This window comes from Belonocnema kinseyi, chromosome 2 (genome assembly GCF_010883055.1).
Source record: "Belonocnema kinseyi isolate 2016_QV_RU_SX_M_011 chromosome 2, B_treatae_v1, whole genome shotgun sequence".
Lineage (NCBI taxonomy): Eukaryota > Metazoa > Arthropoda > Insecta > Hymenoptera > Cynipidae > Belonocnema > Belonocnema kinseyi.
Window position 1 is genome coordinate 83,955,304 of NC_046658.1, and position 16,807 is coordinate 83,972,110.

General features: G+C 29.9%; 1 protein-coding gene across 6 annotated transcripts in view; it reads left to right on the forward strand.

Moving 5' to 3' along the window:
- The first annotated feature begins 293 nt into the window (after positions 1-293).
- The window catches only part of LOC117168439 (jouberin-like), a 36,457-nt gene continuing 19,943 nt past the window's right edge, over positions 294-16,807 (forward strand). For 3 of the 6 annotated variants that reach the window (XM_033354084.1, XM_033354090.1, XM_033354089.1), the window contains exons 1-3: positions 294-434; positions 2,809-2,866; positions 3,129-3,226. The gene's annotated coding sequence lies outside the window, so the exon portion shown is untranslated. Of the gene's footprint in view, positions 435-2,808; positions 2,867-3,054; positions 3,227-16,807 lie in introns of those variants that run through there. The other 3 variants (XM_033354086.1, XM_033354088.1, XM_033354085.1) reach the window with 3 other exon arrangements.

Genomic DNA, 16,807 nt, shown 5'->3' on the forward strand with positions numbered 1-16,807 from the left:
CAATTCTGTAATAATAAAATGAAAATAAAATTTTATAACTTTTAATCAGTTCGCAGTAGTCAGTTTTAATTATGTCCTCCAGTAATACAATATGAAGAGGAAAGAATTATTTTTAATTAAAAACAATAAACAGAACATTTTAATTGCAACGTTATTTTTTTAAACATTATTTTTTTATTTCAAATTATTTGTATAAGAAAGCACTTTTGACAGATAGTAGACGAATGACATAAACCTATAAACGAACAACCCGTTTTCAGATAGTTTACAAAATGACAGTGTTAAATTTAAAATTATAATTTGAAATTGTTAGTTATTTTTATTTATTATTAAATTGAAGATCTATCAACATGGGATTCCATCTGATTGAATAGACCATCACAAAATGAATTTTAAAATGATTAAATAAAAGTCAAATTCAGTAAAACATCCAGGTTAGGAATAATTTAATTCTTGAATTTAAGCATTTTTTGCATCAAATATTGAAAATTTGTTCTTTTAACAGTGATAGACTCATTTTACACATTTTTAACTTAATCTATCCCTTAAAATCATTCAAAAACTTATTAATAATACAATAAAAATTACGATTGCATTATTTTTTTGAGTCGTTTAAATAAAAATGAATTGAAAAATAAAATTTTTTATAATACTAATGTCAGGAAAAAGTAAAAAAATCTATGATTTTATTTGAAAAATTTGTCTCGAAGATTAATACTATTGAAAGTAAAATTCAAAAATAGTTCGAAATTTGTAAGCCTTTGTAATTAACACCACTTTTGATTCAAAAATTATTTTGGATGTCTTAAAATTTTAATTTTGTTATTCATTTTCGCAGATTAGTGAGCTAAAATGGTGACCATTTTTCAGGAATCACAGTCTTTCCCCTACTCCCCTGCGTTTTTCCTTTTTCAAATTCCCCCTTTTCCGTATTTTTCATAAACTTTCCCCTTTTCTCAATAAATATATTATATTTCAATCGTGCGGGAAATTCCCTGAAATTGGTAAATATACATAAGAACTATAATAGCAATTGCTCGTTATACATCTACAAAATTATTCTATTCAAAATAAGAATATGCTACCACGTGCAGTGAAATTAGAATATTTTTTTAACTTTCATAATTACTTATTATAATTAATGAGACTTTTTCAAATTTAAATATAAAATTTTTTAAAGTAATAATAATAAAATGGATTTGTTTAATACTCAAGCATTCAAATAAATTATTTGTAATGGATAAACTACAAAATAAAAATTACACAATATATCGTGACACAAATATAACTAAATATGACATTTCAAAGTGAGAGAATTTTTTACAAAACAGTTAAATGAACAAAGAAAAAGTTAATTTAAAAAGACTAATTTTCAATAAGAAAGTTAATTTACTACCAAATAGCTTAATTGTTTACCAAATGGTTGAAGTTTGAAGCTAAAAAGACGAATTCTCTCCTAAGAGTTTAATTTTCAACCGGAAAATATGAATTTTCAACAAATAATTAATTTTACACCAGATAGATGATTTAAAAAAAAAAATCTTTAACAAAAATTGATGGAGTCAATGATTAAACTTTTTCGTCAGAAATTTATCTTTTTTTTTGAAAATTTAAACATTTCGTTAAAAATTAATAAGCAATGTGAAAATTTTAGAAAGTAAAAAGATACTTTTTTTGGTTGAAAGATTACCGATTTTGGTAGCAAATTTATTTATTTTGATTTAAATTTAACTATATTATTGAAAAATCCGTTTTATTTTTGTTTGATTGAACATCAATTTTTTTATCTGAAAATTTAACTCTTCGTTTTTTAATAGAAAATTTATATTCATCTTTTTGGTTGAGAAGTGAACTATTTTGCTGAAAATTCAACTGTTTGGTTGAAAATTCATATATTTTGTTCAAACTTCGTATTGCTTGGTAGAAAATTAATATTCTTAGTTAAATTGTTAGTTAAAGGTCAACTAGTTGGTTGAAAGTTGAACCACTTTGTTCAAAATTGATTTTTTATTATTGACATCGACTTACATTGAATTGAATATAGTACTTACACAGAATTGGAAATTTAACTCTTTGGTTGAAAATTGATCTATTTTGAACAAAGGTAATTTTTTTACACTTGTATAAAATTAATTAAAATTATAAATTTATATTATATTTTTACAAAATTAATTTTTTCAGTTAAAAATGCAACTATCCCATTTCGGTTTAAAAGTTGAGCTTTTTTAGTTAAAAATTCAACTACTTGGTAGAAAAATCATATTGTTTCGATAGAAAAATAATCTTCTTGATTAAAAACTCATGTATTTGGTTGAAAATTCAATTATTTGGTTATAATTTAATCTAGATTGCAAAAATTTCACAATTAAGTAAAAAAGTCATTTTATGGACGAAAATTCACCGATTTTGCTCATAACTCGTCTTTTTAGATTAAAAATTGAACTATTAACTTTGGTAGAAAATTCAAATATTCAAAATTCAAATATCATCGATCATAATTTTGTGTAATCTTATGAAATCCGGAGTAATCTTAGATAATCCCGTGTAATTCAGTATATAGAGGTAATTTTAGGAGTTGTTTCCCCCTCGCTATAAATATTTTGTAATCTTTAAAATATTGAAATCTTCTGGAATTTTTCATTTGTGAGATAAAAAAAAAATATGTTGTTTTGACCAATATATCGAAAACATTTAAAAAATAAAAGTAAAAAAATATTTGCCTTCGCGCGAAATTTGAAAAAATATGACATAAATTACATTTAAATGAAATTAAATATATAATACATTACTGTTATTTTTTATAAATAGTGAAAAATGGTTGCAGCATTAAAAAAAGTGTGAAAAAAGTCAAAGGTTTAAAACTAATGTAAGTGAAATATAAATGAATGAAACTATAGTCAGTGATATAGACAAAACTCAAGTCGTCAATCGATCGATATTCAGTGTGATTATGCCAGAAACAACGTTGTAAAGGGGTCGACTGTTAGTATCGGGAGACACCTGTCCAGTTCAACTTCGAGCAACCACCAGTTTTTTCTATATCGTCACTAGATTAACAAATTTATTTTTTGTTAAAATAATTGAATAATTACATATTTAATTTATTTCTCTGCGGTCACGGAAACCAGTAATTGGGACTATTGATTGATTTGGTTGACTATACTATGGAAAAGGAGTTCAGAAACCCTGATCAACAAAACGGAAGTGATAGGCACGAGGGTACTTGGCAAGTGACTTACTATAATTTTCCGGTTTCAAAGATTCGAGTCTAGTTAGAAAATAATATATTTTTTAAATCTACACAAGATTTATTTTCGAAATAATTTTTATTTAAATATTTTTTAATAAATTTTGTATCAAAAATAAAAAATGCTTCAAAATTAGAATTTGATTTTCGAAGATCAAGTAAATAAAATCTATAATGTAATATGCTTCGCTATTTAAGAATACAGTTTTTAAAACTAAAATTGATCTAAGTTTCTAATAAAATTATTTGAAGAGAGAAAATCAACTGTTTTCTATTCTTACAAAATTGTAACAGGAATTACAACACTTCTTCTAAAAATTATTATAATTGAATTATTCATTTTTAAAGCTGTAAGTGCATTTTTCCCGCTGAAATAAGAAAATTAAAAAAACTTGATTTTGAAAAAATTAACTTTAAATTAATTAATCATTATTTTATTGTATATTATAATTATCTATTATTTATTCATTTTATCCTTATTGAAGCGTCTATGCTTCGCTTGTTTCTCGCGTGTTTTTTATCAGTTTGAAAATTAATTATTTTTAACGACTTAGTTTCAAAATTGAAGCTTCTATGTTTAGCTCGCTTTTCGCGTGTTTTTTGTCAGTTTGAACTTTCATAATTTGTAACGGCTTAGCTTGAAGCTCGTTATTGAAGAATGTTTCAATTTTTAAACAAATTTTGGAATTGTTTAATTTTTAACGCTTCAATTTTGAATTTATTAATTTTGAAAGTTTCCAATTAGAAAGTATATAATTTTTAAAGTTTTTTAGAATAATTATATTTTAAAGGTTCACAATATTTAGTATTCTTATATTTTGACCCGAGAAAATTACAGTGACTTTTTTTTACATAAAACACATTTTTTACTAAAAAAATATCCAAACACTTTAAATGCCACTTGAAAGTCAGTTTTTTGTTTAATAATTTTAGATAAAGTATTTAAAATTTTTTGGTTTTAATTCTAAGCGTACACAATTGTCCATTTCTTTAATTCTTCGAAATCGCAGAATATCAGATTGAAAACCAGGTACACAATTTTCGGCTTAAAGTGTTTGTAATTGAATAATTTTGGATTAAATTCCACAGAGATAAATTCAAAACAATGAAAAATTAGGAAAATAATGTTGTCAAATTCAAGCCTTTAAAATAAGACGATTATAGAATAAAGCATTGTAAACTATTTTTTTCTTGAATCTGCAAATGTTCAAAAATATTGAACATTTCAAACTCAACTTGGAAAAAACTGTTTCTATCTGATAGGTTTCAAATTACGCAATTTCAAAAATTGAACAAATATCCACCCTTTATTACCATTATACTTTTTATTTTCAACGTAACATCTTACAATAATCGGATTTTTAGTTTAAGATTTAAAAAAATATATTTAAAATTGAAAAATATTTGATTGTAAGATTTGGAGAATAAATAAAAATCAGAAATGAAGTATTAAAAATTAAATGATCTGAAATTAAAAATGAAAAAATTGTGATGTTTAAAATTAAAATAGATAAAATTACAACAAACTGAAATGGATACGCTGAATTTTCAATTCGTCCATTTCATAAGTTTTAATTTTATAATTAAATTTGAAATTGTTGAATTTGGCGAAATCAACATTTAAAAATTTTTAATTGATTTAATTTTCAAAGGATTGAGTATAAACATTTTTGCAGTCTGAACGGTGAAAATGACGGTGAATTAATTTTTTTTCATCTCAGAAAATTTTTGACTTATGACTTATGTTTTCAATGCTTGTAATCAGAAATAATACAATTTGGATATTCTTCAATAATTCACAAAAAAATGGTTAAATTTTGAAAGCTTCTGATTAAAAATGAGACAATTTTGACACCTTTCTAATGAAATTATACAATTTCTAAAATCTAAAATTGTTTGATTGGAATTGTGTGTATAAAATGTAAAGCCTTTCAGGTTATAGACACGTTGTGATTTCTACTAGAAAACTTTAATATATGAAAACTGAAAGTAAAAATGTTCCAATTTAAATAATGTAAAAATATTATCAAATACGAATTTTTAAGCTTCACATTAGATGAATTATTATTTATTACCTTTAAAGTTAGAGTGTACAAAAAATAAAAACTAATAATCTTAATTAGTTCACATATTATACAATCCATTCGCAGCATAAAGTTGGTTTTTCAAATTGGTTCGTTTTATTAATTAAAGTTTAAAAACACGTAATTGTCAAATTAAATAATGTTCAATTGATAATATACGAAGTAATTGGGGATCAATTTTAAATCTTCGAGAATGTACAACAAAATGAAATTAATAATTGGAAACTCAGATTTTTTAAGTAAACATATATTTTAAATAAATATATTTAGGTTCTCTGATTTCAGTAAAAATAATCAAATTCCTACAATCTATTGCAATTACAATTGTTTTATTTCAAGCATAAGTGGAGTCTTCAACCATCTTACATTATAATATAAAAAAGTCAGAATGATTTAAAGTATTATAAAACTTGTATGAGTTTCCATTTCTCAACCTTTCAGAACTGTAAAGTACATCGAAAAATTGACAATGGTTTAGTTTCATTTTAAACTTTTCGAAACTGTATCGCTTGAAAATAATAATATTTGATAATTGCAAAAATATATTTTTTTAAATTCTTAGTTGTATTTTATTACTCTCCTTTTATGCGTTTGTGGGCTCTGTTCCTTTTACATATTTTACAATTTCACTTTACCACTATGTCTTATGATTAACTCAAACTTTAATCGCTTAGCATTCTTATTATTTACTAGCTTTTACCTATTATCTTAGAATTGCGCGAGACCTTCCAGGGCTTCCGTTCCCTCTTATCATTACTTTTTAACCTTTTTCAAGTCACGCAACACTAATTTTCCTTATACGCATTTCTCTAGTATTATTTTTTTGTTTTTACCTTCCCCCATTCTCTCTTCTCTTTTCTTTTCTAAACTCTTTGCCCACTTGTCCCCTTGTCAACAACCGTGTATTTTTCTCATAACTATCTCTACCACGCTCTCTCCCCTTCCCCTGTACGTCTCACCAACACGTGCTCCCACGATTCCCTTTCATAATCACATACCCTACATATTTTTTTTCCTTCACTCATCCAATATTTACACTCATTCTTATCTTCTCCCAATCTGAAACGCACCACATCCTGGAACACCCGCACTCCTTTTGCAACTTCCTTAAGTATTCTTGGACCCTTTCATCTTGATCAATCTATACCATTTATTGTATTTTGACTCCATAACCTTTTCCCACCTCTTCTATTCTTTATTCTTGCCCATTTCCCCCTCTACTTCCTGACACTCCCTGCACTCCATTCACTCCTTCTCCATTCTCTTCTAACTTGCCATCTCTCCATCTCCCATCTTATATGTTCCATGTTATCTCTCCTCTCTCTATTTAGTATTGCATATAGGGAAATCCAGATTAATCCCATTGCCCAGCTCAGAAATCTATCTTGCATGTTTTCTACCATTCTGTACTCCTTCCATCCTCAAATCTCCTCTCCATAACATATCACTGCCGATACCAGTGAATCAAACATCGATACTTTCATCTTCCATTCCTCTTTGAATCTTCTTTTTCCAATACCCGCACTTGAACCATCAACCTTATCGAACTTTCCATCCTTTTTTTAAACTGCAGATCATTTCTATCTTCCGCTTCGAACCAGAATCCTAAATAACAAAATTCCTCTACCATTTCCACAATTTCCCCATTCATCTTCCATCCATACTTTATTTTATTCTTTCTATATCTGGAATATGCTATCTTTTTTTCGTCACATTCATTGTCAGGTCTTTCTCCCTCACATACTCTCCGAATCCTTTCATTAGCAAGTTCATTCCACGTTCATTCTCTGCCACAAGCACTACATCGTCCGCGTATGCTAACGAATGTGATCTCTTATTTTATAGTATGAAGATATTATCCACTGTTTCCATCCCCTTCCTAAATCCTGTTTGATTGTGTGAAATACATTCTTTCCCTTCCCCTCCTTTCTTTAATAAAGGGACTACCAAACCTGCTCTCCAATCCATCAGCCATCCTTCCCATCTCCATACTCTATTAAACACATCCCAAATCTCTTCTCTAATCCTTCTTCCGCTAAATTTCAACGCTTTATTCTCTATCCAATCCTCTCCTGTCGCCTTGTTTCTTTTTAACTTCTTAATTGCTTGATTCACCACCTCTCTATTCACGTCATTCCCACCCTCCAAATCTCCCTCTTTTCATCTTTCTACCTTCCCCTTTCACCTTGCTATCCACCCCTCCTAGTGATTTCTTAAAATAAACCGTTCATTCATCCACACTTATCTCTTCATTGATTCCTTTCCCTCCACTCCTTTCTCCATTAATGATCCCTCATTCTCTTCCGTCCTTTATTACTTTCTCTACATCCTCCATGTACCTTGCGTTCTCCTCATGTCGTTTTACATCCATTCATTTCCCGCATTCCCTTTTTATTTTATCATACTCCTTTCTGTCTATCTCTTCAGTTCTACAAATCTTTAACGATAACTTTGTACGTTGTTTATTCTTTACCCATTCTACATCTCACCATCCTTTGTTCCCCCTTCTTTCTTTCTCACTCGCTCTAATTTTTTTCACTATCTTCTTTAGACGTCCCCTCATCTTACACGAAATCTCATCTACGCCTTCCCCATCTTCAATCACCACATTCTCTTGTTCCATTCCTGCCGCATATTCTCTTAACTTATCCACTCTCCATTTGCCCACTTTTGCTTTTTTCTTGCTTCCAACTCCTTCTTCCTTCCCTCTTTTCTCCAACTCACGCATTTCAACGTTGCAATTACCGAAAAGTGTACTGACCCTATTTCGTTTCCTACTTCCATTCTTTCCAACAGCCTCCTTATCCTTTCCTCGGCCAGAATATAGTCTATTACTGTTTTCCTTTTTTTTGAAACCGTAATCTCACCTTCATCCTCTTCCGGGTACCCATTACGAAAAATCCATCATGTTTCTCCCAGAATTTTCAAGAGAGTCCTACCCGCCTGGTTCACCTGCTTGTGTTTCAATTTTCTCCTGAAAGTCTCACACTATTCATCCTATATCCCCGCACCCTTCCCTGTTCCATCGTCTAAGTATTCAGATCACCTCCTATCAACACCAATTCATCATCCTCTGTCGCCACCCATTTCTTAATTTAAATCCAACCTTCTACTTTCCTTTTCCTGTAAACACAAACTATTTTCACCTTTCTTCTTATTCCTATCTTCACCATTCTCGTCATTATTCCATCAGTTTTCTGAAATATTTCGCGCCTAAAATGTTTCATTCGGATCGGCCATTCGGTCAAGTCCGTGCATCTTCGTATCAAGTTTATCATAGTTTCCATGGTTACGTTCGAAACTTCAAATGGATACTAATGTCAAAACGATATAGGTTATGTTACATAGTAATTACAAATAATAAAAGTGTTTAATTAATAATGAAGTGAGACATGTGAACTGAGAAGTAAACGTCAATTATTTTCTGTGCCAATAAAATTATAGAATGTCTGCTGAGTGACAAATACTATAAAATAGTAATAATATTCTGCGCTTCCAGTGGGCTCAGAGTGAATTGTGTTTAACGCTTATTTGCGGCAAAAAAAGGTATGTTCTGAATATATAGGATATGTATTAAATAAAGTAAATAAAATATTACATGCGTAAACTTTAAATTGACATTACCTACATTTATTTAAAGCGATTAGGACAAACACGTGAATCTGAACATAACCTCGAAATAATGACAGATCGGCCCACCATGTTTATTACACTTAGTGTCAGTAGTAATAATTTAAATAATAATTACTTATTGTCAATTTAACCATCATTACTTTATAATCAGTTTAATAAGTTAAACATTATTTCTGAATTTAATAATAGATTACCATTGTTTTTTTCACAGATCGATCCTAGAAGAAATACACATCAGGAAATGCAGATGGAATTAGTGCATTTCGGCTTGGTGTGTTTCAATAAACATTGTTAAAAAATCTTTATCTCTGGACCTTATCACAAGACTGGGGACTGATCAGCCTAAAATTAATAATCTGAGTCATTTCGATGGTAAAGGCGTATCAAAAAGATATCTCTAAGCAATTTAACTTGCCCGCAGTTTAATTAATAAGATTTTTAGGGATTATTTTTATTTTAGAAAATGTTTTCTCTCGTCCTCATCTCAAAATTTGATTTGATCATCCATTAAATTAAATTGGAGACTCGCTGAGGATAGGAGTGTATCAGTATATTTTCGAACTTGCTATATCTGGATCAGATTTCCAAACTGGCATTTGATCAGCACCTAAAATAATTTTTAGGTAATTTTGATGGTATCGGTGGACAAAAAAAATCTGGAAGCATTTTAACAAGTCCGAATTTTAATTATTAAAGTTCTTAGGAATTTATGTTATTTACGAAAATATTTTCTCTTGACCTCATCGCAAAATTCGCTTTTATCAACCACTGAAATAAATTAGAGACTCGCTGAGGATAGGAGTGTATCCGGAATGAATCTAGAAGAGAAATTTTAGGCAGTAATTTTTATTCCAATTTTTTAAAAATTATTTTATTTTCAAAATTGCTATATCTGCATCTGATTTCCAAACTGGCATTTGATCAGCCCCTAAAATCAATTTTAAGACTTTTTTCGAAAATGATTTCTCTGGACCTGATCACAAAATTTGGTTTGATCAACTACTAAAGTAAATTAAAGACTCGTTGGTGATAAAATTGTATCAGTATTAAATCTAGAAGACAAATTTTAGACCGATATTTTCATTTCAATTTTGTTTTATTTAATTATGCTATTTTCGAACTTGCTATATCTGTATCTAATTTCCAAACTGGCATTTGATCAGCCCCTACACTTTATTTACGAAAATGTTTTCTCTGGACCTCATCTCAAAATTTGGTTTGATTAGTCACTGAAATAAATTAATGACTCACTTAGGACAGAAGTGTATCAGTACTAAATCTAGAAGAGAAATGTTAAGCGGGAAATTTCATTCCAATTTTTTTAAAAATTATTTTAGTTTCGAAATTGATATATCTGGATATTATTTTAAAACTGGCTTTTGATCAGCTCCTAAAATCAATTTCAAGTCATTTTGATGGTATCGGTGTATCAAGAAAAAAAATCTCTAAGCAATTTGTCTAGCCAGGATTTTAAATAATAATTTTTTTAGGGATTTTTTATTTTTGAAAATGTTTTCTCTGGACCTCCTCTCAAAATTCGCTTTTATCAACCACTGAAATAAATTAGAGACTCGCTGAGGATAGGAGTATATCAGGAATGAATCTAGAAGAGAAATTTTCATCCCAATGTTGTTTTTAAATTATCAAAAAATTTCAAACAATTTTAAGTAATTTTTAAGGTAGCGGTGTATCACAAACATCTGTAAGCAATGTAACGAGCCCAAATTTTATTTAATAGACTTTTTATTGATTATTTTTATTTTAGGAAATATTTTCTCTGGACGTCATCTCAAAATTTCGTTTGATCAATCAATAATAAATATAAGAAAACCTCCAATCGAAAAGATAACATCTGAAATAAAATGTACAGAATTGGTGTCTTCATTTCTAACGGCAGAATTTAAATTTGAATGAGGCCTCAAACAAATACATTAAAATAACACTTCGAGCAGCTTTGAATTATACTCAAACATTTTTATTTTCTGATAAGATACCATTAATGTATTTTATTTTTAGACCTGATAAAATAGATAATTATAGAATAAATTCTAAAAAAAGTGGAATAAAAAATTCGACCTAGAATTGCGCTTCTACATTTCTTTCCGATACACTGCTATTCTCAGCGATTCTCTAATTTATTTCAATAGTTGATCAAACTAAATTTTCAAATGAGGCCCAGAGAAAACATTTTCTAAAATAAAAAAATTCCAAAAAACTGTATTAATTAAAATTTGGGCTTGTTGAATTGATTCGAATTTTTTTTTTATACACTGATACTATTGAAATTATTTAAAATTGATTTTAGGCGCTGATCAAATGCCAATTTGGAAATCAGATCCAGATATAGCAAGTTCGAAAATGAAATAATTTTAAAAAAACATTTGAATGTAAATATCGGCCTAAAATTTCTCTTCTAGATTTAGTACTATAATACAATCCTATCACTAACGAGTCTTTAATTTATTTTAGTGGTTGATCAACCGAAATTTTGGGATGAGGTCCAGAGAAAACATTTTTTTAAATAAAAATAATCCCTAAAAAGTTTATTAATTAAAATTTGGACTCGTTAAGTTGCTTCGAGATTTTTTTTTTGATACACCGATACCATCAAAATGACTTAAAATTGACTTTAGGGGCTGATCAAATGCCAGTTTTGAAATCAGATCCAGATATATCAATTTCGAAAATAAAATAATGTTTAAAAAAATTGGAATGAAAATTCTTGCTTAAAATTTCTCGTCTAGATTTAGTACTGGCAGAGAGAAATAGAGAGTTACAATGCATTAGAAATATCAGTTGATAGAAACATGGCGCCTCCTACTCGCCCGTATACCCGTGTTGGCCATTTGATTGAGAAAATATTTTCGAAAATAAAATAAATTCCTAAGAAGTTTTATATTTAAAATTCGGACTTGTTAAATTGCTTCGAGATTTTTTTTTGTTCACCAATTCCATCAAAATTATTTGAAATTGAGTTTAGGGGCTGATCAAATGCCAGTTTGGAAATCAGATCCAGATATAGCATGTTAGAAAATAGAATAATTAAACAACAAAAAATTGAAATGAAAATATCGGCCTAAAATTTATCTTCTAGATTTAAAACTGATACAATTTTATCACCAACGAGTTTTTAATTTATTTTAGTAGTTGATCAAACCACATTTTGGGATCAGATCCAGAGAAGTCATTTTCGAAAAAAGTCTTAAAATTGATTTTAGGGGCTGATCAAAAGCCAGTTTGGAAATCAGATCCAGATATTAGCAAGTTCAAAAATAGAATAATTAACAAAAAAAATTGGAATGAGAATATCGCCCTAAAATTTCTCTTCTAGATTTATTACTGATACACTCCTGTCCTCAGCGAGTCTCTAATTTAATTTAATGGTTGATCAAATCAATTTTTGAGATGAGGACCAGAGAAAACATTTTTTAAAATAAAAATAATCCCTACAAATTTTATTAGTTAAACTGCGGGCAAGTTAAATTGCTTAGAAATATCTTTTTGATACTCCTATACCATTGAAATGACTCAGAATACTAATTTTAGGCTGAACAATCCCCAGTCTTGTGATAAGGTCCAGAGATAAAGATTTTTCAACAATATTTATTGAAACACACCAAGCCGAAATGCAATAATTCCACCTGCATTTCCTGATGTGTATTTCTTCTAGGATCGATCTGTGAAAAAAAAAATGGTAATCTATTATTAAATTCAGAAATAATGTTTAACTTATTAAACTAATTATAAAGTAATGATAGTTAAATTGACAATAAGTCATTATTATTTAAATTATTACTGCCGACACTGTCAGTGATAAACATACAAAACCACAAAACATTTCTTTGGTAAAGAATAATCAATCTAATGTATAATAAACATGCCGGGCCGATCTGTCATTATTTCAAGGTTATGTTCAGATTTACGTGTTTGTCCTAATCGCTGTAAATAAATGTAGATAATGTCAATTTAAAGTTTACGCATGTAATAGTTTATTTACTTTATTTAATACATATCCTATATATGCATAACATACCTTTTTTGCCGCAAATAAGCGTTAAACACAATTCGCTCTTCGCCCACTGGAAGCGCAGAATATTATTACTATTTTATAGTATTTGTCACTCAGCAGACATTCCATAATGTTATTGGTACAGAAAATAATTGACGTTTACTTCTCAGTTCACATGTCTCACTTCATTATTAATTAAACACTTTTATTATTTGTAATTACTATGTAACATAACCTATATTGTTTTAAAACTTGTATCCATTTGAAGTTTCGAACGCAACCATGGAAACTATGATAAACTTGATCCGAAGATGCAAGGACTTGAGCGAATGGCCGATCCGATTGCAACTTTAAAGGCGCGAAATATGAAAATACTTCTGTACAATGGCTTCTTCCCTGCTGTTGTGCAATTTGGGTAGCATCAAGTTCGCCGCTCTATGAAAAAATGTTATGAATCTAAATTTAATCACTCTGAGGAGTACATACACTGATGTTAAAATCGGTTCCCCCACCGCCCCGGGGGGTGGGGGTGGGGGCAAGTTCGAAATCTTAAATGAGAACCCCTATTGTTTATTGCATATTCAGATTCTTTGGATAAAAATGTGATGATTTGTCTAAAGCATTTTCTTCGTTTCGCGGTAGATGGCGCTGTAATCGACGAAAATCAATTTTTCTTCATTTTACTGTTACTGAGAATACACGCTTACGATTCTGCAATACATAAGGAATAAAAAATTCACCATTTTCATTGCGACATGACTGACCACAGACAAAAATAATTTTTCAAATCGTTACAGAATCGTTGAACGAGTGCAATAAAAACTCGTACATAAAAAAAATACATCGCCACGAACTTAGGTAGAACCTCCTTTTTTTTGAAGTCGGTTAAAAATAAGGGCAATAGAGCTTCGGATCTCTTTGGTAATTATTATTTTGACAAACATGCCAAAACGTATGTCCGTTCTTGATAAGTAATTATTAAGTAATACGTTTACATTAACAGTATTTCCTGAATATTCAGAAATTTTAGCTCTGGCATTATTGTAGATTGAGGTCAGTGGAGGCTATCGTAACATTACGAAAGTGTTTACTTTTTTCTTTCCTTAAATACAGTAAATTTGAAAAAATACATTTAAGACAAAACTCATTTTAGTTAGATCAAAGATTATTCAGAATACTACTTTACAATGTAGTATCTAACCGTAAGAGAAAAAATTGAAATGGTTCTGTTGTTTGGAGAAACTGGAAGAAATCTTGATAATGCTGTCAATCTCTACGATCAGCGTTTTCCAAATAGAATTGTGTCACGTGCTTCATTTTATCGTACTATTACAAAATTTACTACTGATAGAAGTGTTCAACCTAAGAAAAAGACCCGTGCAACAATTTCTCAGAGCAGTGTTTGGAAAATTTTGAAACGTAATAAATTTCATACGAATCATGTCTCTTTACATCAAGAACTTCATGTCGTTGATTTCCAAAATCGGGTAGCTTCTTGTCAGTGGGCACGTGAACATATACAACAAAATCCCAACTTTTTTCGTTTTGTATTATTCTCTGACGAGTCGTTTTTTACGAACCAAGGATTAGTTAATCGACACAACATGCACTACTGGAGTATTGAAATCCGCAGTGGCTTCGTGAAGTCGAACACCAGCGTCCATGGACGATCAACGTATGGTGTGGAATAATTGGCAACAAACTAATCGGGCGCTAGATTATCGAAGGCAGCTTAAATGGTCCAAAATATCAAGGCATTTTGGAAAATGAACTGCCAATATTGCTTGAAAACTTGAGCTTAGAAATACGGCTGAATATGTGGTTTCAACATGATGGTTGTCCGTAACACTATTCAGCCTTAGCACGATAAGTTCTTGATCATGATGTCAATGTTCGCTGGATTGGTAGAGGCGGTCGGATAAATTGGCTTGCAAGATCGCCAAATCTTACTTCACCAGATTTCTTTTTCTGGGGCTATCTGAAAGACAAAGTGTACAAAGAAAAACCAACAATACGTGAGAATATGATTAACCGAATTACAAGTGCATGTGCTGAAATTCAAGAAGATACACTTCTCCGTAATGTAAATTCATTTGAATCACACTGTAAAAAAAGGTTTGTGTAAAATTACAAAGTTTCGGAAAATTACATATTGTATAACTGTAAATATCACACACTTCCCTGTGTGATTATACAAAAGTATTTGAAATTACATCCTCTAGCGATGTAAATAAAAGGACCCTAGAACAGCAGTGTAATATTACACACTCGATAAAAATAAAATTACAACTTCCCTCGTACGAACTTCACATTTAGAAGGGAAAATTCAGTCGCAGCGTGTAAAAATACCATGCGTCGGTAAAATCCCTTTCCTGTGATTGAAAATTACATCGAGATTTTTAATTTGACCAAAGATCTTTAATTTTATCCTTGCGGAAACTGTAAAATTTTTGATTTATAATTAATTGAAAATTTAGAATAATTAATAAAATAATATGTGAATACGAAAGAGTCTCTCTTGTTCGTTGTTTATCGATGCCTTCACCCATTAATTTTGGAGCATTTTTGTTCTTAATGCGAGGAAATTGACTTTTTTTACAGTGTACGGATTAATAAGTGCATTGAAGCCGAAGTTCATCATTTTGAGCACTTACTTTAGGGGCATGTGATAATCCGAAAATTATCGTTTTAGGTTCCCCGGCTTTTTTTCTAGAATAAGAAATATTTAAAAAAAATGTATTTTGCTAAATTTGATTAATTTGCATGGCGTTTAGGAATTAGTATCGATTTTATCAGTGTTAGATTCCCCCGGCTTGTTTCCTAGATTAATAAATATTTTGTCTTCAAAATCTGGGGAATGATAGTGAACATAATAACGGACGTCCGTTCACACTTTTTTTGTAGGTTAATGACAAAAAATTATGAGTTTGCTAAAAATGGTGTGTATATTTCGAGGTTATGTGTATTAAAATTCTCCCGAGCGTTATTTCCAAACTACAAAATATTTTTGGCTGAAAACTTTAGAATTACAAATAAACATATTAACTAATATCCCGGAACTAACTTTGTAGGCTATAAAAAAAGTTTATTTCATAAATAATTTCCAAATTATATGAATGACAGAGCTGAAAAACGACGCAACCTTAAAATAATGCACATGCATAAAATTTTTATTTAGCAAAATAATTTTTTTTGTTATTATCCCTCAAAAAAGTGTCCGGGGACGTCCGTTATGATATTTTATAGCATCTCCGAGTTCGGTTTTTGAAAATTTTCATTTTTGTGGAAAAAAGCCGGGGGAACTGTACCCAATTGACCACACGACGAAGTATCACATGCTCTTAATTAAAAGATGATTCCCTGAGTACCTCGAATCGTAAGAGGCGAGGGGACTCAAGTTAATCAATCACCCCGAAGGGAACAGAAAACTGCTACGTCCACGTCGTTGCTCCTGGGTTACGCTAAAAGTAGTAGTTTGTTTTAAGACTAATTTCGAGTATTGCAGAATCGTAAGCGTGCATTCTCAGTAGCAGTAAAATGGAAAAAATTGAATTTCGTCGATTACAGCGCTATCTATCGCGAAACGAGAAAAATATTTTAGAACAATCATACGCATTTTTATCCAAAGAATCCGAATATGCAATAAAAAAAAGGAGTTCCCATTTACGATTTCAAACTTGCCCCCACCCCCACCACGCAGGGGCGGTGTAGGGGAACCGATTTTAACATCAGTGTATGTACTCCTCAAAGTTATTAAAGTTTGATTCATAACATTTTCTCATAGAGTTGCTATTTTTCGAGATATTTGAAAGTTTCAAGTTAAAAAAATTGCCC